This window comes from Azolla caroliniana, unplaced genomic scaffold, assembly GCF_043228905.1.
Source record: "Azolla caroliniana isolate FFs.n. ecotype wild unplaced genomic scaffold, voAzoCaro1.0.p SCAF_7, whole genome shotgun sequence".
In the NCBI taxonomy this organism is placed as follows: Eukaryota; Viridiplantae; Streptophyta; class Polypodiopsida; order Salviniales; family Salviniaceae; genus Azolla; species Azolla caroliniana.
Window position 1 is genome coordinate 9,742,170 of NW_028230442.1, and position 23,065 is coordinate 9,765,234.

The 23,065-nt window shown below is 43.4% G+C and overlaps 8 non-coding genes across 8 annotated transcripts; all 8 read left to right on the forward strand.

The window, feature by feature from the left end:
- The first annotated feature begins 2,744 nt into the window (after nucleotides 1-2,744).
- Nucleotides 2,745-2,817, forward strand: TRNAE-UUC (transfer RNA glutamic acid (anticodon UUC)). Its single transcript has one exon. It is a non-coding gene; the product is annotated as a tRNA-Glu (tRNA).
- Nucleotides 2,818-3,847: 1,030 nt separating this feature from the next.
- TRNAE-UUC (transfer RNA glutamic acid (anticodon UUC)) lies at nucleotides 3,848-3,920 on the forward strand. Its single transcript has one exon. It is a non-coding gene; the product is annotated as a tRNA-Glu (tRNA).
- Nucleotides 3,921-5,399: 1,479 nt separating this feature from the next.
- TRNAE-UUC (transfer RNA glutamic acid (anticodon UUC)) lies at nucleotides 5,400-5,472 on the forward strand. Its single transcript has one exon. It is a non-coding gene; the product is annotated as a tRNA-Glu (tRNA).
- An 878-nt stretch (nucleotides 5,473-6,350) lies between these two features.
- On the forward strand, nucleotides 6,351-6,423 carry TRNAE-UUC (transfer RNA glutamic acid (anticodon UUC)). Its single transcript has one exon. It is a non-coding gene; the product is annotated as a tRNA-Glu (tRNA).
- Nucleotides 6,424-6,632: 209 nt separating this feature from the next.
- TRNAE-UUC (transfer RNA glutamic acid (anticodon UUC)) lies at nucleotides 6,633-6,705 on the forward strand. The gene has a single exon. It is a non-coding gene; the product is annotated as a tRNA-Glu (tRNA).
- A 2,368-nt stretch (nucleotides 6,706-9,073) lies between these two features.
- Nucleotides 9,074-9,146, forward strand: TRNAE-UUC (transfer RNA glutamic acid (anticodon UUC)). Its single transcript has one exon. It is a non-coding gene; the product is annotated as a tRNA-Glu (tRNA).
- A 387-nt stretch (nucleotides 9,147-9,533) lies between these two features.
- Nucleotides 9,534-9,606, forward strand: TRNAE-UUC (transfer RNA glutamic acid (anticodon UUC)). The gene has a single exon. It is a non-coding gene; the product is annotated as a tRNA-Glu (tRNA).
- Nucleotides 9,607-9,923: 317 nt separating this feature from the next.
- Nucleotides 9,924-9,996, forward strand: TRNAE-UUC (transfer RNA glutamic acid (anticodon UUC)). The gene has a single exon. It is a non-coding gene; the product is annotated as a tRNA-Glu (tRNA).
- Nucleotides 9,997-23,065: the final 13,069 nt, after the last annotated feature.

A 23,065-nucleotide genomic window follows, 5' to 3' on the forward strand; every position in this document is an offset into this window, starting at 1 on the left:
GTAAAGAAGGGGAGGATTACTTTTAATCCTCGGGATTGAGACAACCCATTAGGTCAAGTGTGAACTTGCCTGGGGGCCTTGGGTATCGCTATAAATAAGAGGCCTAGCTACCCTCATTTGATCATCTTTTGACTACATCGAGACTCTGCTCGTGTGGTGGGTCAACTCTTGTAGCGAGCGCGCCAGCACCAGGTACGACTCGACGCCACGGCGGTGGTATGGGACGCCGATCGAGGCTCGAGTCCGTCTCGATCCCTTCGCTCGGGGGTGGTCGGGTGGATCGGCACCCTTCTTTCTCTTTCTCCTTTCTATCTTCAATTCTTTATCCTTATCTTAAGCTTACATTAGTGCTATGATCTATAATACTCCGGATGGGATGGTCAGATGTCCGGGAAGCCGGATGATGAAGACCCCGGCTACGGAGCCGGATGACGAAGACCCCGGCTACGGAGCCGGATGATGAATGTACCCGGAGCGAGGTCCGGATGCGGGGACATATTTGTGAATATGTTTGCCAAGGGCCCTTGAGGCTATATTTGTAAATAGCCGGAAAGTCATATGTGTATAAATATGACTTAGGGCAAACAGTTGTAGTTGTTGCTCATTTTCTGTTTTCACTTAGAGGGAGCGAAGTGAGAGCAGCCGAGAGAGAGAGAGAGAGAGAGAAAGGAAGAGGTCGACGCCTCTGTGTAATACCGCCGCCTGTGGCGAGGACAGCGAGCTCAAGGTCGTCGCCTTGCAGCTCGCCATTGTACATTCCCTGTGTATAGTGATAGTTGGAGTCTTGCACTCCCGTGGTTTTTTTTCCCGTTTAGGGTTTTCCACGCTAAATCCTGTGCATTCGAGTCTCTCTCTGTGTTTTGGATTTACTGCTGCACTGACTCGTGTTTCCTCGGTTGTGGCCGAGAGGTGAAGGTTTTGAAACCGTCGATTACCTAACAGATAGGACAGTCGGCTTTCACCCGAGCGCCCCGGGTTCAAGTCTTCGCAATGGAAACAACAAGTCTAGTTCAGGTTGGACACATCATAAATGAAATAAGTCTCATAATTAACAAATACAAGACACAAAAGCTTGTTGTGCATAATCTACATGTACTCGGTTACAACGGTTGCCTAATCATTGAGGAATCTTGCGTTTCTGCGATTTATTATTGTAAAGAAGCGATGGTGATGAGAAAGAACCTTTGACTCTATCAACTTTGTACTCCATTGTAGTCTAGTTGGTTACGATACTCGGCTTTCACCCTAGCGACCCGGGTTCAAGTCCCGGCAATGGAAACAACAAATCTAGTACATGTGGGAGACATCTTAGACGAAAAAAGGTCTCATAATTAACAAATACAAGACATAAAACCTTGTGGTGATATAATCTACATGTAGTGGGTTACAACGGTTGCCTCGAATTCGAAATATCGATACGGATCGAATTTGAAAGGATAATACCCGTTGAAAAACATAAAACGTCTTATATGACTTGCTAGACCTAAAGCGTCTTTTGTGGATTGCGAATTCAAAATTATGTCTTAGCATACATATCTAATTAAATGTTGCCTGGTAGAATTATTCACTCTATTCCTAATCAGTGGGGAATCTTGCCTTTCTGTGATTTATGGTTGTAAAGAATCGATGGTAATGAGAAAGAGCCTTCAAGATTATCAACTTCGTACTCCATTGTAGTCTAGTTGGTTAGGATACTCGGCTTTCACCCGAGCGACCCGAGTTCAAGTCCCTGCAATGGAAATATCAAGTCTAGTTTAGGTTGGAGACATCTTAAACGAAAAATCTCTCATAATTAACAAATACAACACATAAAACCTTGTGGTGACATAATCTACATGTGGATAGGATAGTCGTCTTTCACCCGAGCGACCCGGGTTCAAGTCTTCCCAATGGACACAACAAGTCTAGTTCAGGTTGGAGACATCTTAGACGAAAAAAGTCTCATAATTAACAAATACAAGACATAAAACCTTGTGGTGACATAATCTACATGGAGTGGGTTACAACGGATGCCTCGAATTCAAAATGTCCATACGTATCGAATTTGAAAGTATAATATGTGTTGAAAAACCTAAAAAGTCTCATATTACTTACGAAACCTAAAGCGTCTCAGGTTACTTGGGCACTTAAAATTAAGTCTTACCATAGACATCTAATTAAATATTGCCTGTTAGAATTATTCACTCTATTCCTAATCATTGTGGAATCTTGCGTTTCTGCGATTTATGGTTGTAAAGAATCGATGGTGATGAGAAAGAGCCTTCAACTCTATCAACTCTGTACTCCATTGTAGTCTGGTTGGTTTGGATACTCGGCTTTCACCCGAGCGACCCGGGTTCAAGTCCCGACAATGGAAACAACAAGTCTAGTTCAGGTTGGAGACATCTTAGACGAGAAAAGTCTCATAATTAACAAATACAAGACATAAAACCTTGTGGTGACATAATCTACATGTAGTGGGTTACAACTGTTGCATCGAATTCAAAATATCCATACATATCGAATTTGAAAGGATAATACGTGTTGAGAAACCGAAAAAGACTCATATTACTTGCGAAACCTAAAGCGTGTCATGTTACTTGCGCACTTAAATTTAAGTCTTAGCATAGACATCTAATTAAATCTTGCATGTTAGAATTATTCACTCTAGTCCTAATCATTAAGGAATCTTGCATTTTTGCGATTTATGATTATAAAGAATCGATGGTGATGAGAAAGAACTTTCAAATCTATCAATTCCGTACTCCATTGTAGTCTAGTTGGTTAGGATACTCGGCTTTCACCTGAGTGACCCGGGTTCAAGTCCCGGCAATGGAAACAACAAGTCTAGTACAGGTGGGAGACATCTTAGACGAAAAAAGTCTCATAATTAACAAATACAAGACATAAAACCTTGTGGTGATATAATCTACATGTAGTGGGTTACAACGGTTTCCTCGAATTCGAAATATCGATACGTATCGAATTTGAAAGGATAATACCCATTGAAAAACATTAAACGTCTTATATGACTTGCTAGACCTAAAGCGTCTTTTGTCGCTTGCGCATTCAAAATTATGTCTTAGCATACGTATCTAATTAAATGTTGCCTGGTAGTATTATTCACTCTATTCCTAATCAGTGGGGAATCTTGCGTTTCTGCGATTTATGGTTGTAAAGAATCGATGGTAATGAGAAAGAGCCTTCAAGATTATCAACTTTGTCCTCCATTGTAGTCTAGTTTAGGGTTTAGGGTTTAGGGTTTAGTTGGTTAGGATACTCGGCTTTCACCCGAGCGACCCGGGTTCAAGTCCCGGCAATGGAAATATCAAGTCTAGTTTAGGTTGGAGACATCTTAGACGAAAAATCTCTCATAATTAACAAATACAACACATAAAACCTTGTGGTGACATAATCTACATGTGGATAGGATAGTCGGCTTTCACGCGAGCGACCCGGGTTCAAGTCTTCGCAATGGAAATATCAAGTCTAGTTCAGGCTGGAGACATCTTAGATGAAAAATCTCTCATAATTAACAAATACAGCACATAAAACCTTGTGGTGACATAATCTACATGGAGTGGGTTACAACGGATGCCTCGAATTCAAAATGTCCATATGTATCGAATTTGAAAGTATAATATGTGTTGAAAAACCTAAAAAGTCTCATATTACTTACGAAACCTAAAGCGTCTCATGTTACTTGGGCACTTAAAATTATGTCTTACCATAGACATCTAATTAAATATTGCCTGTTAGAATTATTCACTCTATTCCTAATCATTGTGGAATCTTGCGTTTCTGCGATTTATGGTTGTAAAGAATCGATGGTGATGAGAAAGAGCCTTCAACTCTATCAACTCCGTACTCCATTGTAGTCTAGTTGGTTAGGATACTCGGCTTTCACCCGAGTGACCCGGGTTCAAGTCCCGGCAATGGAAACAACAAGTCTAGTTCAGGTTGGAGACATCTTAGACGAGAAAAGTCTCATAATTAACAAATACAAGACATAAAACCTTGTGGTGACATAATCTACATGTAGTGGGTTACAACTGTTGCATCGAATTCAAAATATCCATACATGTCGAATTTGAAAGGATAATACGTGTTGAGAAACGGAAAAACACTCATATTAGTTGCGAAACCTAAAGCGTGTCATGTTACTTGCGCACTTAAAATTAAGTCTTAGCATAGACATCTAATTAAATCTTGTCATGTTACTTGTGCACTTAAAATTAAGTCTTAGCATAGACATCTAATTAAATCTTGCCTGTTAGAATTATTCACTCTAGTGCTAATCATATAGGAATCTTGCATTTTTGCGATTTATGATTATAAAGAATCGATGGTGATGAGAAAGAACTTTCAAATCTATCAATTCCGTACTCCATTGTAGTCTAGTTGGTTAGGATACTCGGCTTTCACCTGAGCCACCCGGGTTCAAGTCCCGGCAATGGAAACAACCAGTCTAGTACAAGTGGGAGACATCTTAGACGAAAAAAGTCTCATAATTAACAAATATAAGACATAAAACCTTGTGGTGATATAATCTACATGTAGTGGGTTACAACGGTTGCCTCGAATTCGAAATATCGATACGTATCGAATTTGAAAGGATAATACCCGTTGAAAAACATTAAACGTCCATTCAAAATTATGTCTTAGCATACATATCTAATTAAATGTTGCCTGGTAGAATTATTCACTCTATTCCTAATTAGTGGGGAATCTTGCGTTTCTGCGATTTATGTTTGTAAAGAATCGATGGTAATGAGAAAGAGCCTTCAAGATTATCAACTTCGTACTCCATTGTAGTCTAGTTGGTTAGGATACTCGGCTTTCACCCGAGCGACCCGGGTTCAAGTCCGGCAATGCAAATATCAAGTCTAGCTCAGGTTGGAGACATCTTAGACGAAAAATCTCTCATAAATAACAAATACAACACATAAAACCTTGTGGTGACATAATCTACATGTGGTTAGGATAGTCGGCTTTCACCCGAGCGACCCGGGTTCAAGTCTTCGCAATGGAAACAACATGTCTAGTTCAGGTTGGAGACATGTAAGACGAAAAAAGTCTCATAATTAACAAATACAAGACATAAAACCTGGTGGTGACATAATCTACATGGAGTGGGTTACAACGGATGCCTCGAATTCAAAATATCCATACGTATCGAATTTGAAAGTATAATATGTGTTGAAAAACCTAAAAAGTCTCATATTACTTACGAAACCTAAAGCGTCTCATGTTACTTGGGCACTTAAAATTAAGTCTTACCATAGACATCTAATTAAATATTGCTTGTTAGAATTATTCACTCTATTCCTAATCATTGTGGAATCTTGCGTTTCTGCGATTTATGGTTGTAAAGAATCGATGTTGATGAGAAAGAGCCTTCAACTCTATCAACAACGTATTCCATTGTTGTCTAGTTGGTTAGGATACTCGGCTTTCACCCGAGTGACCCGGGTTCAAGTCCCGGCAATGGAAACAACAAGTCTAGTTCAGGTTGGAGACATCTTAGACGAGAAAAGTCTCATAATTAACAAATACAAGACATAAAACCTTGTGGTGAAATAATCTACATGTAGTGGGTTACAACTATTGCATCGAATTCAAAATATCCATACGTATCGAATTTGAAAGGATAATACGTGTTGAGAAACCGAAAAAGTCTCATATTACTTGCGAAACCTAAAGCGTGTCATGTTACTTGCGCACTTAAAATTAAGTCTTAGAATAGATATCTAATTAAATCTTGTCATGTTACTTGCGCACTTAAAATTAACTCTCGGCATAGACATCTAATTAAATCTTGCCTGTTGGAATTATTCACTCTAGTCCTAATCATTAAAGAATCTTGCATTTTTGCGATTTATGATTCTAAAGAATCGATGGTGATGAGAAAGAGCTTTCAATTCTATCAATTCCGTACTCCATTGTAGTCTAGTTGGTTAGGATACTCGGCTTTCACCTGAGCGACCCGGGTTCAAGTCCCGCCGATGGAAATATCAAGTCTAGTTCAGGTTGCAGACATCTTAGACGAAAAAAGTCTCATAATTAACAAATCTAAGACATAAAACCTTGTGGTGACATAATCTACATGTAGTGGATTACAACGGATGCCTCGAATTCAAAATATCCATACGTATCGAATTTGAAAGGATAATACGTGTTGAAAAACCTAAAACATCTCACGTGCTTTGCTCATTCAAAATGAAATCTTAGCATATATATCTAATTAAATCTTGCTTGTTAGAATTATTCACTCTATTCCTAATCATTGAGGAATATTTCGTTTTTGCAATTTATGATTGTAAATAATCCATGGTGATGAGAATTAGCCTTCGACTCTATCAATTCCGAAGTCCATTGTAGTCTAGTTGGTTAGGATACTCGGCTTTCACCCGAGCGACCCGGGTTCAAGTCCCGGCAAAGGAAACAAGAAGTCTACTTCAGGTTGGACAAATCTTAAACGAAATAAGTCTCATAATTAACAAATACAAGACATAAAAGCTTGTTGTGCATAATCTACATGTACTCGGTTACAACGGTTGCCTAATCATTGAGGAATCTTGTGTTTCTGCGATTTATTATCTTAAAGAAGCGATGGTGATGAGAAAGAACCTTTGACTCTATCAACAATGTACTCCATTGTAGTCTAGTTGGTTAGGATACTCGGCTTTCACCTGAGCGACCCGGGTTCAAGTCCCGGCAATGGAAACAACAAGTCTAGTACATGTGGGAGACATCTTAGACGAAAAAAGTCTCATAATTAACAAATACAAGACATAAAACCTTGTGGTGATATAATCTACATGTAGTGGGTTACAACAGTTGCCTCGAATTCGAAATATCGATACGTATCGAATTTGAAAGGATAATACCTGTTGAAAATAATAAAACGTCTTATATGACTTGCTATACCTAAACCTTCTTTTGTGGCTTGCTCATTCAAAATTACGTCTTAGCATACATATCTAATTAAATGTTGCCTCGTAGAATTATTCACTCTATTTCTAATAAGTCGGGAATCTTGCGTTTCTGCTATATATGGTTGTAAAGAATCGATGGTAATGAGAAAGAGCCTTCAAGTCTATCCACTTCGTACTCCATTGTAGTCTAGTTGGTTCGGATACTCGGCTTTCACCCGAGCGACCCGGGTTCAAGTCCCGGCAATGCAAATATCAAGTCTAGTTCAGGTTGGAGACATCTTAGACGAAAAATCTCTCATAATTAACAAATACAACGCATAAAACCTTGTGGTGACATAATCTACATGTGGTTAGGATAGTCGGCTTTCACCCGAGCGACCCGGGTCCAAGTCTTCGCAATGGAAACAACAAGTCTAGTTCAGGTTGGAGACATCTTAGACAAAAAAAGTCTCATAATTAACAAATACAAGACATAAAACCTTGTGGTGACATAACCTACATGGAGTGGGTTAGAACGGATACCTCGAATTCAGAATATCCATACATATCGAATTTGAAAGTATAATACGTGTTGAAAAACCTAAAACGTCTCATATTACTTGCGAAACCTAAAGCGTCTCATGTTACTTGCGCATTAAAAATTAAGTCTTAGCATAGATATCTAATTAAATCTTGGCTATTAGAATTATTCACTCTATTCCTAATAATTGAGGAATCTTGCGTTTTTGCGATTTATGATTGGAAAGAATCGATGATGATGAGAAAGAGCCTTCCGATCTATCAACTCCGTACTCCATTGTAGTCTAGTTGGTTAGGATACTCGGCTTTCACCCGAGCAACCCGGGTTCAAGTCCCGGCAATGGGAAAAACAAGTCTAGTTTAGCTTCCAGATATCTTTGACGAAAAAAGTCTCATAATTAACAAATACAAGACATAAAACCTTGTTGTGACATAATCTACATGTAGTGGGTTACAACTGCCTCGAATTCAAAATATCGATACGTATCGAATTTGAAAATATAGTACGTGTTGAAAAATTTAAAACGTCTGATATGACTTGCGAAACCGAAAGCGTCTGATGTGACTTGCGCACTCAAAATTTAGTCTTAGCATAGATATCTAATTAAACCTTGCTTGTTAGAGTTATTCAATCTATTCCTATTCATTGAGGAATCTTGCGTTCCTGTGATTTATTATTGTAAAGAATCGATCGTGATGAGAAAGAACCTTTGACTCTATTGTAGTCTCGTTGGTTAGGATAGTCGGCTTTCACCCGAGCGACCCGGGTTCAACTCCCAGCAATGGAAACAACAAGTCTAGTTCAGGTTGGACACATCTTAGACGAGAAAAGTCTCATAATTAACAAATACAAGACATAAAACCTTGTGGTGACATAATCTACATGTAGTGGGTTACAACGGTTGCATCGAATTGAAAATATTCATACGTATCGAATTTGAAAGGATAATACGTGTTGAAAAACCTAAAACGTCTGATATGACTTGCGAAACCGAAAGCGTCTCATGTGACTTGCGCATTCAAATTTAAGTCTTAGCATAGATATCTAATTAAATCTTGCCTGTTAGAGTTATTCACTCTATTCCTAATCATTGAGGAATCTTGCGTTTCTGCGATTTATTATTGTAAAGAAGCGATGGTGATGAGAAAGAACCTTTAACTCTATCAACTTTGTACTCCATTGTAGTCTCGTTGGTTAGGATACTCGGCTTTCTCCCGAGCAACCCGGGTTCAAGTCCCGGCAATGGAAACAACAAGTCTAGTACAGGTGGGAGACATCTTAGACGAAAAAAGTCTCATAATTAACAAATACAAGACATAAAACCTTGTGGTGACATAATCTACATGTAGTGGGTTACAACAGTTGCCTCGAATTCAAAATATCCATACCTATCGAATCTGAAAGGCTAATACGTGTTCAAAAACCTAAAAGGTGACATATGACTTGCGAAACCTAAAGCGTGTCATGAGACTTGCTCATTCAAAATTAATTCTTAGCATAAATATCTAATTACCTCTTTCCTGTTAGAATTATTCACTCTATTCCTAATCATTGAGGAATCTTGCGTTTCTGCGTTTTATGGTTGTAAAGAATGAATGGTGATGAGAAAGAGCCTTCAACTCTATCAACTTTGTACTCCATTGTAGTCGAGTTGGTTATGATACTCGGCTTTCACCCGAGCGACCCGGGTTCAAGTCCCGGCAATGGAAAATCAAGTCTAGTTTAGGTTGGAGACATCTTAGACGAAAAAAGTCTCATAATTAACAAATACAAGACATAAAACCTTGTGGTGACATAATCTACATTTAGTGGGTTACAACGGTTATCTCGAATTCTAAATATCGATACGTATCGCATTTGAAAGGATAATACGTGTTGAAAAACCTAAAACATCTGATATGACTTGCGAAACCGAAAGCGTCTCATGTGACTTGCGCATTCAAATTTAAGTCTTAGCATAGATATCTAATTAAATCTTGCCTGTTAGAGTTATTCATTCTATTCCTAATCATTGAGTAATCTTGCGTTTCTGCGATTTATTATTGTAAAGAAGCGATGGTGATGAGGAGGAACCTTTGACTCTATTAACTTTGTACTCCATTGTAGTCTAGTTGGTTAGGATACTCGGCTTTCACCCAAGCGACCCGGGTTCAAGTCCCGGCAATGGAAATATAAAGTCTAGTCCAGGTTGGAGACATCTTAGACGAAAAAACTTTCAAGTATCGAATTTGAAAGGATAATACGAATTTGAAAGGATAATACGTGTTGAAAAACCTTAAACGTCTCATATGACTTGCGAAACCGAAAGCGTCACATGTTACTTGCACACTTAAAATTAAGTCTCAGCATAGACATCTAATTAAATTTTACCTGTTAGAATTATTCACTCTATTCCTAATCATTGAGGAATCTTGCGTTTTTGCGATTTATGATTGTAAAGAATCCATGGTGATGAGAAACAGCCTTCAACTCTATCAATTCTGTACTCCATTGTAGTCTAGTTGGTTAGGATACTCGGCTTTCACCCGAGCGACCCGGGTTCAAATCCCGACAATGGAAACAATAAGTCTAGTTTAGGTTGAAGACATCTTAGAAGAAAAAAGTTTCATAATTAACAAATACAAGACATAAAACCTTGTGGTGACATAATCTACATGTAGTGGGTTACAACGGTTGGCTCGAATTCTAAATATCCATACGTATCGAATTTGAAAGGATAATACGTGTTGAAAAACCTAAAACGTCTCATATGACTTGCGAAACCTAAAGCGTCTCATGTGACTTGCTCATTCAAAATTAAGTCTTAGCATAGATATCTAATTAAATCTTGCCTGGTAGAATTATTCGCTCTATTCCTAATCATTCAGGAATCTTGGGTTTTTGCGATATATGGTTAATCGGGATTTTATTTTAAGTTAGAGAAAGAGCCTTCCACTCTATCAACTCTGTACAACATTGTAGTCTAGTTGGTTAGGATATTCGGCTTTCACCCGAGCGACCCGAGTCAAGTCCCGGCAATGGAAACAACAAGTCTAGTTCAGGGTGAAGACATCTTATACGAAAAAAGTCTCATAATTAACAAATACAAGACATAAAACCTTGTGGTGACATCATTTACATGTAGTGGGTTACAACGGTTGCCTCGAATTCAAAATATCCATACGTATCGCATTTGAAAGGATAATATGTGTTGAAAAACCTAAAATGTCTCATATGACTTGCGAAACCGAAAGGGTCTCATTTGACACTGGGCATTCAAAATTAATTCTTAGCATGAATATCTATTTAAATCTTGCCTGTTAGAATTATTCACTCTATTCCTAATCATTAAGGAATCTGGCGTTTGTGCAATGTATGGTTAATTGAGATTTAATTTCATTTTAGAGAAAGAGCCTTCAACTCTATCAACTCTTCACTCCTTTGTAGTCTAGTTGGTTAGGATACTCGGCTTTCACCCAAGTGCCCCAGTTCAAGTCCCGTCAATGGAAACATCAGTCTAGTTCAGGTTGCATCTTCTTCAAAAAAAGTCTCATAATTAACAAATACAAGACATAAAACCTTGTGGTGACCTAATCTACTTGTAGTGGGTTACAATGGTTTCCTCCAATTCAAAAAATCCATTCATATCGTATGGGACTGATGAGACCTTCGGGGTGAAACTAGTTTGCCTGGTACGTAAGACCATGCACCCCCCGACCCACCAAAAACCCAATGTAATTTTCCCTAATGATAATTACATGTTTCATCTCTCTCTCTCTCTCTCCCTCTCTCTATTCCTTTTCTAGTTATGTTTTTACTTATGTTATATCTCTCCCTCCCCCTTTTAATTATGTTGTAATCTCATTTGTTAGTTGTAAATGGTATTTCTTCTTTCATTTTAAGTAGTATGTTAATCTCGTCCCCTCCCCTTACCCTACTTTTTAAACTTTAATTAGGCTTTTAATCTCGTTTTTTATCTTTAATCTTAAGTTTTTTATGTTTTAATCTCGTTTTTAATCCTTAATCTTAGTGTTATTATGTTTTAATCTCTCTCCCTCTCTCTCTCTCTTTCAATTTAATTTTAACTAATAGGTTAATCCGTCCTACCCCTCCCATTACCTTGTGTTACACTTAGGGTTATATATTATTATTATTATTATTTACGGTTTAATCATTTTATTAGTTTTTATATTAATCCCTTCCCTTCCCCTTACGCCACTTTTTAAACTTTAATTTGGTTTTTAATCTCTGTTACCGGCCGGCAAAGGAGTCCAGAGTGGGAAACGGAGAGTTATTTAAGTAGTAGGAATGTGGTTGTAATTAAGCTATGAGTGTGGACGGACGGACCGGAATCGGTATGCCGTTCCGGATCTGGACCGATCCCGAACAGGTGCGGATGGCACCGTTTTGTAATACAGACCGGAAACCTATTTAAAGGCCCGGATACAATGTAATAGATAGTGGTTAATTAATGAAAGCTTAAGCGTTGTTATCTCTCTGTGTTAATTGCCGAATTTTCTTAATTGTTATATCTTACGCGTGTGTTATGAAAGACGATCATAATAAGTAACTTAATCAAGTAGGATTAAGCGTTGAGGCAGATCCGGTTGCCGTAACACCCTTTGGGGAAGTGTCTTCCGTAGACACCCTGTGTTAGGCCATTGTCCGGCCCTAAGAGTTAACACAGTTTTTGGTGGATTAAGCGTTGAGGCAGATCCAGTTGCCGTAATACCCTTTGGGGAAGTGTGTTCCGTAGACACCTTGTGTTAGGCCATTGTCCGGCCCTAAGAGTTAACACAGTTTTTGGCGACCACGATGGGATGTTTTTGTAGTGAACGACGGCACAGATGGATGTCTAGATCAACGCACGACCTGGTTACAGATCGAACTCGACGCCTTGCCGAAAGGCAAAGGAGACGCGAGGCTTTCCAGCAAGCGGCGCAGGAAATTAGAGCGGATCGCTCGTTTTCCAACGTAATCCGGAGAGTAGCGGAGGACTCCCTCTGGTTACAGCAAACATCGCACCCGAACGACGACAGCAGCCTAAGCAACCTCTGGGAAACCGAATCCCTTCTCCACGCGTTGGCAAACGGAGAAGGCGAAGCAGAAGCCTTTTCAGCATATGAATCGGACTCCGAAGGGGAATACAACGTGCACAAGAACTACCGTAGCAGCAACGAAACCCCGGGCGGACCGGAGGACGAAGGATCGGATACCTTACCGACACCAGAACCGGAAGTGTTGACGTTGGAACCCTCGGAACCAGCAGGGGAAGAGCGACCTCCGACACCGGAAGTCGAAGAGGAGAGGCCTCCGTCACCAAAGGAAGAGGAAATACCACTGACGCCGGAGAAAATTCCGGAACGAGAACCAACAGTACCAGCCCGCGCACCGATACCGGACGACGACATGCTGTTCCAGTACTCCAAGTATAGAGATGATCCGGACGCGGAAGTTGATGTGCACGCCTTTGAACAGACATGGCAAGCCAACCATGTGTCCCAGCGATTGACCCCAGAGGAAGAAGAACGCTCTAAGATAGCGGAATTTGGCGTCACATTGGAGGGACCGGCAACAAGATGGCGCCAAACGCAGGACCCGTCTACCATCAACACCTTTGCAGATTTAAAAGCTAAATTCTTGCATTTTTTTCAAAAGGAGGTGGACCAGACCGTAATGGTAGGCTTATTTTATACCATCCGGCAAGAGGCAGGGGAGAGCATTCCCCAATTTGTCATCCGGTTTCAACGGATGCATAGTCAGCTTGGCCGCGCACCCCTGGAGGAGGAATTATGGACTATATTCCTAAACGCGCTCCGGGAACCTCTACGCACGGTTTGCACGGTAATTGACTTCCGCACAAGTACCATCGACCAGGTCATTGACCGGGTGAGAGAGATGGAAAAGACAAGCTCCTGGCTCACACTGGGAGCACTTCAACGGGCGTTACCGTCCGATGAAGACCTCCGGTTTCGGCAAGCAATACATTGCACAACCTACTTGAATTCCGGACACTCGGCTCTAGAATGCACTATGAGGACGCAATGTGTAATCTGTCAATCCAAGAGCCATACGACGGATAGGTGCGAGTATAATATGTTGAACCGGCAAGCACCGCCCGTCCGACAAATTGAGCCACGCAGCAGCCGGGATGAAGAAGACGAACGTTGGCAGTGAATGGACCGCGACCAACCGGCACGGCGATCGACGGGAAAATGATGTCCGGTACGGTGATCAGCAGGATAACTATGACCGGCATGATCGGTACCAGGGTTACAATAGACGATGTGAACATTACGACCGGGAGCACTTCCCCGGGTATCGTCAGCAACGGGAGGAATACGGCAGATATAACGGGCAACCCCGTCAAGAGTACCGTAATAAGAAGAGCTATAACAAAAAACATCATTTTAAAAAAGGCTGCTACCCCCGGGATCCGGAACAAGGAGCTCCAAGCAGCCAACCGGTACAAAACCCCACGCGTACCGCAGGACCTGCCCCGGGTACAACAGACAATGCCGAATCTAGCAATACCCGGAAAGCCTACTGCTACTACTGTCGACAGGAAGGCCATTATAGTAACCAATGCCCGGTGAAGAGCTATGAAAAACGACCGACGGTAAATATGGTAGTCCCTGAGGTGGCAGATCTGCAGTAGGTGACCACAAGGTCGAAGGGCATGGCCAAGGAATGGGAGACGCAGGAGACCATCTAGAAACAAGCAACGGAATGGGTAAAGAAAGCAAACGAACAGAATGTCAAAAGGAGAACACCACAGGGCTTGCCGACGGTAGTCACTCCGAGAACGAGACATGGCAGGCGTTGCAAGAGTGCCAGATTACGTTGCCACTAGGAAGACTCCTACAACTCGTGCCAAGATTCACGGAAGGACTGAAGACGGCCATGAAGGCAGGAGAACCATCACCGGCACCGGTACTCTTCTCGAATCCGGAGGAGGGACCAACGGTGGTGGACACCAGCAGTCCGGTAATCACTGCCATTGTAAAAGGGAAAGAACTCCCCGGCACAGTTATAGACGGAGGCTCTGGGGTGAATGTAATAAGCCTCCGGACGTGTGATGCCCTAGGAATTCGCGAGTGGGAACCGTGTCCATTCTGGTTGCGGATGGCCGATACAAGCTCAGTGCGGCCGATAGGATTAAAACGGAAATTAGAAGTCACCGTCGGCGGTCATACATTTTACATCTCGGCCGTAGTGCTACAATTACAGGCACAAGGCGCATACCCGCTATTGCTGGGGCGGCCATGGTTGAAAACGGCACATATCAAACAGAATTGGTGGAAAAATATAATTACCTTCCGGCGAGGAAAAGCCAAGGTACGAGTACCAACACAGCCAAGGACGAGCACTGGCAAGGAATGTACACCGTTGTATGCGGAATGCGTCAACATGCTAGAAGGGTTAGTGGACGAAGAAGAAGCTCAGTACCTGCAGGAAAACCTGAAGATCATACCCCTCTTCGAAATTGACATTGCCGAAGCAGTAGCACCATACTTACCGCAACCGGAAGAGGCTAAAGCAGAACCGGATAAAGATGCAATCCGGGAGTTACGGCAAGTGCAGGAAGCGTTGGAACGGGAAATGGCCGTTTCACAGCGCGTGAAAGCGTCGCAACTGGAAGAGCTTAACCTAGGCACCAGGGACGAAGCAAAACCGGTGCACATCGCCAAGGAGATGAAGTCCGAAGACAAAACGGCGATGATCACACTTATCACGGAATTCTGCGATGTGTTCGCCTGGTCATACGAAGATATGCGAGGACTCAACCCTCAGTTATACCAACATCAGGTGCACTTGAGCAAGGACGCAAAACCAGTGGCACAAAGACGGTACCGGATGAATCCCAATTATGCCGCCAAAGTCAAGGAGGAAATCGACAAACTGCTAAGAGTTGGCTTTATCCGTCTGGTAAAGAAAGCGACATGGCTGAGCCCGATCATAGTCGTACCGAAGAAGAACGGAAAAATCCGAGTTTGCATGGACTACCGGAAACTCAATGCGGCTACGGTAACAGATGCGTTTCCACTTCCGTTCACAGATGGAGTGTTGGATGCCGTCGCCGGCCATGAGGTCTATAGCTTCCTAGATGGATTCAGCGGGTATAATCAGATCCGGATGCACCCCGATGACCAAGAGAAAACAACATTCGTCACCGAATGGGGGGTCTTTGTGGCCGTGGTGATGATGTTCGGACTCAAAACGGCACCGGCAACATTTCAACGAATCATCATGGAAATCTTTGGTGAATATATACCGGCTTTTATGCAGGTTTTTCTTGACGATTTCGCCGTCTATAGCCGGGAGGAGGACCATTTTCAGCACCTCCGTCTTTGTCTAGAAAAGTGTAGAGCGTACCGGCTAAGCTTGAATCCGGCAAAGTGTGTATTTGGCGTGTCCAGTGGAACTTTATTAGGACATATTGTGAGCCAGGAAGGTATTGCAGTCGACCCGGACAAAGTGAAAGCCATATTAGAAGCACCGGCGCCGGCAACGGCAAAGGCATTAAGCCGGTTCTTAGGCCAGATTCGGTGGCACAGCCAGATGCTCTGATACTTAGCAGACCTGGCTACACCGTTGCATGCCACCGTACATCGGACACCATTCCAATGGACTCACACCGAGGATAGAGCGTATAGGGCCCTCAAGGTACTACTGTCACAGGCACCGGTAGTACAACCTCTGGATTGGAGTAAAGAATTTCACGTGTTCGTAGACGCCTCCGACATCGCAATCGGAAGCGTACTTATGCAGCTTACGGAGCCAAAATGGTACCGGCCAGTGTACTATGCCAGCCGAAAGCTATCCCAAGCAGAACGAAACTACTCTACCACGGAATGGGAAGCTCTAGGGATGATCTACAGTGTGACAAAGTTTCGACATTATTTATTGGGAAGGAAGTTTTCCTTCCATGTAGATCATTCGGCACTCCTTTACCTGGTGTCCAAATCGTCACTCACCAGCAAATTGGCCCGGTGGACCTTACTGTTACAGGAGTTCGAGTTTGAAATATTCCACCGACCCAGTATACAGCATGCCCTGGCGGATTACTTAAGCCGATTAGAGTCCGGAGAGACGGGTGACGGAGTAGCGGATGAGTTTCCGGATGTAGAGCTAGTTCGAGTCACTACGGAGACGGCAGCAGATGAGACGGTGGCACAGGAAGACAAATGGCTCACAAATATGCACCAGTTTCTGAGCACAGGACTGCCTCTGGAAGAGATGAACCGGGACGAACAGGAACGCCTGGCGGTGCAAAGCCGACATTTCTGCTTACTGCAAGACACACTGTACCACAAGGGCGCGGACGGCATATGGAGACGGGCGGTGCGCAGCGATGAAAAGGAACTGATACTGAGGGAAGCCCACTGCGGAGTTGCCGAAGGTCACTATGCTGGAGATGCGACGTCCAAAAAAATATGGCAAAGTGGCCTATGGTGGCCAATGACATTAAGAGATGCGGTACGATACGCAAAAGAATGTGACCTATGCAAGAGAATGGGCCAGCCAACGGAGCAGGCTCGTATGCCACACCAGCCGGTACTACCACTTGAGCCATTCCAGAAGTGGGGGCTGGACTTTGTAGGACCCTTCAAGCCACCAGCAATGAGAACGGGTAATCGGTATGTCATCGTTGCTACGGATTATTGCACGAAATGGGTGGAGGCCAAAGCATTAAGGGATAACACCACTGCGTCAACGCCGAAGTTTCTATATGAGTACATCTGGTGCCGTTACAGATGCCCAATTGAATTAATAAGCGACCAAGGGGGGCACTTTCTTGGCCAAGTAGTGGAAAGCCTGACGACATTCTAGGCCGTTGTACACAAACGGATCACACCTTACTATCCACAAGCGAACGGTTTAGCGGAATCAACGAACAAGACGCTCCAGAATATCCTCCGGAAGATCGTCAACGAAAACCGGACGGATTGGGACACAAAGCTACATACCGCGCTTTGGGCATACCGGACGGCATACAAAACGAGCATCCGAACAACACCGTTCCGGTTAGCGTTCGGACTAGAGGTGGTCATTCCGGTAGAATTCCAAGTACCCAGCTTACGGATCCAGCTACGGGAACGGCTGAACGAGGAGTCGGAGGCAATACAGTTGACAGCGCTGTGTGAGCTCGAGGAACAACGACTGGCCAGCATCCTGCATTTAGAATTGGAGCAATGGCGACGGAAAGCATTTGTCGACCGGCACAGGAAAGGTAACGAAAACATGTTCGCAATCGGCAAACCGGTGTTAGTCTTCCAAACCCGGATGGGCAAGATGCCGGGTAAACTACGGTTTAGATGGAACGGACCGTATTGGCTAACACGGGAGTATAATGGGTCCTACCAGTTAGGGACACTTGCCAGCGAAGTGCTAAGCAAATGGGTCAACGGATTCTGGTTGAAGCCATATAGAGGACCGATGCCTAAGAACCCATTTGAGCAAAGGACCGACACCAGTAATGGAAACGGCAACCACCAAGACGGCAGAGAAGGCGAGCCGGTAACTGGGGAGAATGAGGCCGGTAAGGGTCTGAGAGGACCAACGGACAAGTGATGTCACACTAAATTAAATTTAAATAAATAAAAAATAATAAAATAATAAAATAATAAAAATAATAAACAATCATGCAAAAGCAAGGAATGAATGGATGAAAGAGCGAGGAGCGAAAAGGCACGTTGTGGGCATTTAAAGTGCCACCATAGGACATAATGCTATTTTAGTACACGACATGCACACACTCGAAAAAGGCGCCAGAATGCACAGACAAAAACCACTGCGCGTAGAGACCCTTTACTTTCGTGAACCCAGGAGCACAAAAGCACCAAGACGCTGCAAGATCATCAGACGAGAACCTGCGCACAGATAACCCCCGCCTTCTGAACTCTCTCTCTCTCAACCTCCCTCTCATCACCATCCAACCTCGCCACCGCAATCCGACCTCGACACAGAAATGGACCCGCAAACGCTGTCGGAAGCCGCCAAGACATGGCTAAAGCAACACGGGCTCGAGGGCTTCTTGATGATGATGGAAGTACCGCCACACAAAGAAGCCGACAAAGTGATCAAAGAAATCGACACAGAGGTCATAACGGCAGAGGCGATTCGAGCGTTAACAGGCCTTCCGGAGGGAGGCATACTCACGATCGACAATCCAACCCCGGAGCAACTCATCAGGTATTTTGGTGAGTACTCTCTAGCCAGCAAGGGCTACCGGACACAGGGCAGCGGAGATATGTTGTTCCGCGAAATTGCTCGTGTGCTCCACGAATACGGCCACGTGTACCCTAGACCCCCTGTCATGCCGCAGAACCGGGCAGGGATGATCATCGCCATAGATGAAGGGATCAAGGTGGATTGGCCGGTATTGATCGCCGACGGGTTGTGTGCGGCGATCGAGATCGTCAGAGGCAAAGACGGCAAAGGCCGAGACGGACGGAGGATATGGCACGCCGTAACACAGTGGCTCACCTTGCTTGTGCCACCCGTCCAGCCCGTCCAGCCCAAGAAGCGAGGAAGAGTGGCGGACGGCACCCCAAGGACGGCTTCCAAACGGCAATAGCTGTTGGCCTCTAAGGCCACTAAGGGAAAGGCGGCGGATGCAGAACAGGCGGCACCAGGAAGCGGCAGTCGGAAGCGCCCAATGGAGGCGCAGGAGGAACCACCGGCACGGCCCGTAAAGGTCACACTCTGCCGACCGGTGTCGTGCCTTTCGGCTCCGGATCTTTGCGTGAGTCGGGTGGGAACCGCCGAGGTTTTGGACTAGGAGAAAGAAGAATATGAGATGAGGCTAGTAATAAATAGATTATTAGAAAGAGAGATAGAAATTTCGTGAATCCCACGAGTGTATTGTATTCGATTAATCAATATTTAGATAAGAATATGTATTTAGATTGAAAGAAAGATATAAGAAACTTGTGAATCCCACAAGTATAGATTATATTATTTTCGTGAATCCCACGATTATATTAATCGGTTGGTGTTTTCGGAAATATATCCAATTTCCAAATATTTCACACGCCTATTGCATTGTGCTCCTCATCCTTATATAGAGATGAGAGAGACTAAGCATAGCTACATGCTTTTTTTTCTAATATGCTCATGCACACTAAATATGCATGTGATGCTTTTCTAATCCTTGCTTTTATTTGCTAAATATAGTGCTCATGCACGCTAGATGTGCACGAGTCCCTTTTTAGTTGCTTGCGTTTTTTCTATAAAAATATTCACACACTCTAAAAATGCACGATTTACCTTTTAATAAAGGTAGGCGCAAATAAAGCACTTATAGTTATTAAATCTATTTATAGAACACTAAAGATAAGGTAGCATAATGGTAAAGTTGAGGTTTGGCTACGTGGAGGTACAGGGTTCGAATCCTGCCCTATGCACGTGATAAATATCTTGATATATTATTTTATTTATTTATATGTAATTAAATCGGTTATATTATTTTTACTTTTTCACGTAGTGTACGAAATACACTACGACTCTCGCCCCCTCCGAACCCGCACATCCTCCGGTATGTGCCGAAGTTGCCGATGCTCGTTGTCTCCCCTTCATCCTCCGTTTGTCCCGCTATGTCAACTTTGTCTCTCCATTTTGAGTAGACCCATTCTTTCCACCCGAACCATTGTCGCTATCCGATCCAGCATATTCTTTGTTCATTCGTGGTAGTGTCTTTTACTGGGCTCTTTCTTGTCTTCATCAACCTTGACTTTTTTCCGGATCGCTCTCGTCCGATCGACTTTCGGTTTGATCGGCTTCCGATCGGATTCGTATTCGGCCGAATCGGAATCGGTTGTTCGGTTTCGATTGAGTCGGTCTCCTTCCGACCCGGTTTCGATCTATCGGTTTCGGTTTCAGTTGGCTTTCTTTTCCTCGTTTTCACCAGCCTTGACCGGTCCAACCTCCGATTGAGTCGGATTAGCTTCTGTCCGATAGGCTTTCGGCTAGGTCGGCTTCCATCCATATTCGCGTTCAGCCAAGTCAGACTCAGTCGATCGGTTTTGACCGAGTCGACCCCTTTTCGGGTCGGCTTTCTTTCGGGTCGTCTTTCGGCCGAATCCTCATTCGCCCGGTTCGGCTTTCGTTTGTGTCGTCTTTCGGCTGAATTCTCTTCCTTTCGGTTCGGCTTTCTTTCGGGTCGACTTTTGGTTGAATCCTCTTTTACCCGGTTCGGCTTTCTTTCGGATCGGAATCTCGTCCGGATCACCTTCCATCCAAACCGGCTTCCGACTTTACCTTTCTTGCTGCCACCTCCCGTCTCTCCGGTCTCACGTTGGTTCTCGGACACAACTGCCGAAGTCTCTAGAATTAGTGGGTAGGAATCCTTGGTATTATCATCCTCCATTGTTTCACCCATAGCCATATTCTCGGCTATCTCTCTGTTGTATGCATCGACTTCGACCTTTGTTTTCTCTCCGCCACCTTCCGTCTCTTCGGTCTCACGTTGCCTTTCGAACGCAACCGCCGGAGTCTTTAGAATTAGTGGTGGGGAAGTCTCGATATGGCCATCCGTCATTGATTCGTCCATAGCCACCTTCGATTCGATGTCATCTTTCGTGGCAACCTCCTCAATCAAGTCCTCTTTGCTCTCTTTCACTGCATCAATTATGCAAACATCAATTATGCTTACCCCTTTTTCACCCGATGTTTCGGACACTTGTATTCTGAAATCTTCTTCTACACTTGGGTTATCGGCCTTATCCTTTGTCGTTGTTCTTTCGCAAGACAAGAGGGTAGCTTGTTTTACACCCTCTTCCGTCGGACCATCATGTTGTATTTCGGCCTTCATATCGGCTCCATCGTTTGTCTTCAATCGACCATCCTTCATCGGCCATGTCGTTGACAAGATTCTCATCTTCCTCTCATCATGTCCCCGGCATACCCTTTGGACTTCGGCCCAATCTTCGGTAAGACCATTCGTACCTTCATCGTCTTCGAGTTCGATCCCGATGTCCATCCTTTCTTTTCGATCGATCGATTTTACGAACATTAGGACTTTATCCTCTCCCACCAATCGTTGTTCCCGCTCCGAGAGTCGAGCAAAACGATGCTCGAACTCTAGGAATGCTTGTGTTGCACTTCGGTGGGTCTTCTCCGATGCCACCCATTCGTCAAACTCGCGTCGATCTCGTCCCTTCGATCTCTCGTAGTCATATGCCTCTCGTAAAGCTTCTTCAAAGGACCCCCATGTTGGATTTTGTTGCCGTATCTTGTAGATTCTTTCTTGTAACTCATCCGTGGCTACCCGATTGAAGGATGTCACTTGCAATCCTTCTGGTATCCCACATCGTATCATCTCCGCCTTGTAGTCACGTAGATAGCGTGACACATCGTTTCCGTTGAATTGTCCGTTTCGTTGTACGAGCCGCTTTACTGCCCCCGTGATCTCCGACATCACTCGTTGTTCTTGTAGCATCCGCGCGAACATCATCATCATTGTTATACTCATTGCCTTTTGTTGATTCTCCATCTCCTTGCCACCCGTCTTCACGTCGGGTTCACCAACTGTGTCGTGCCTTTCGGCTCCGGATCGTTGCGTGAGTCGGGTGGGAACCGTCGAGGTTTTGGACTAGGAGAAAGAAGAATATGAGATGAGGCTAGTAATAAATAGATTATTAGAAAGAGAGATAGAAATTTTGTGAATCCCACGAGTGTATTGTATTCGATTAATCAATATTTAGATAAGAATATGTATTTAGATTGAAAGAAAGATATAAGAAACTTGTGAATCCCACAAGTATAGATTATATTATTTTCGTGAATCCCACGATTATATTAATCGGTTGGTGTTTTCGGAAATATATCCAATTTCCAAATATTTCACACGCCTATTACATTGTGCTCCTCATCCTTATATAGAGATGAGAGAGACTAAGCATAACTACATGCTTTTTTTTCTAATATGTTCATGCACACTAAATATGCATGTGATGCTTTTCTAATCCTTGCTTTTATTTGCTAAATATAGTGCTCATGCACGCTAGATGTGCACGAGTCACTTTTTAGTTGCTTGCGTTTTTTCTATAAAAATATTCACACACTCTAAAAATGCACGATTTACCTTTTAATAAAGGTAGGCGCAAATAAAGCACTTATAGTTATTAAATCTATTTATAGAACACTAAAGATAAGGTAGCATAATGGTAAAGTTGAGGTTTGGCTACGTGGAGGTACAAGGTTCGAATCCTGCCCTATGCACGTGATAAATATCTTGATATATTATTTTATTTATTTATATGTAATTAAATCGGTTATATTATTTTTACTTTTTCACGTAGTGTACGAAATACACTACGACACCGGTGAATAGAGAAGCAGACCCCTTGGCGGCAAAACTCAATGTCGGAGCTCAGGAGGAGGAAATAGAGGAGGAGCCCACAGAGCACCTCCAGCGACGGTCGTTGGCAAGGACCGTTGAGACAGCCGGGAAACGTTCGGACCCTCAGACGGAGGGAACACCGGCTCCCCTTAGTGAGACTCCCACGCCAAGGAAGGAACCGGAACCGGTGCATATGGCACCGGAAACAGAAGCCCCAACACCACTGGCAACACCAGCAAGTCCCATCCCGCCAGAGCCGGAAAGGTCAATGCAGCCTCCCTCGGTCAGCCAAGAAGAAGCGCA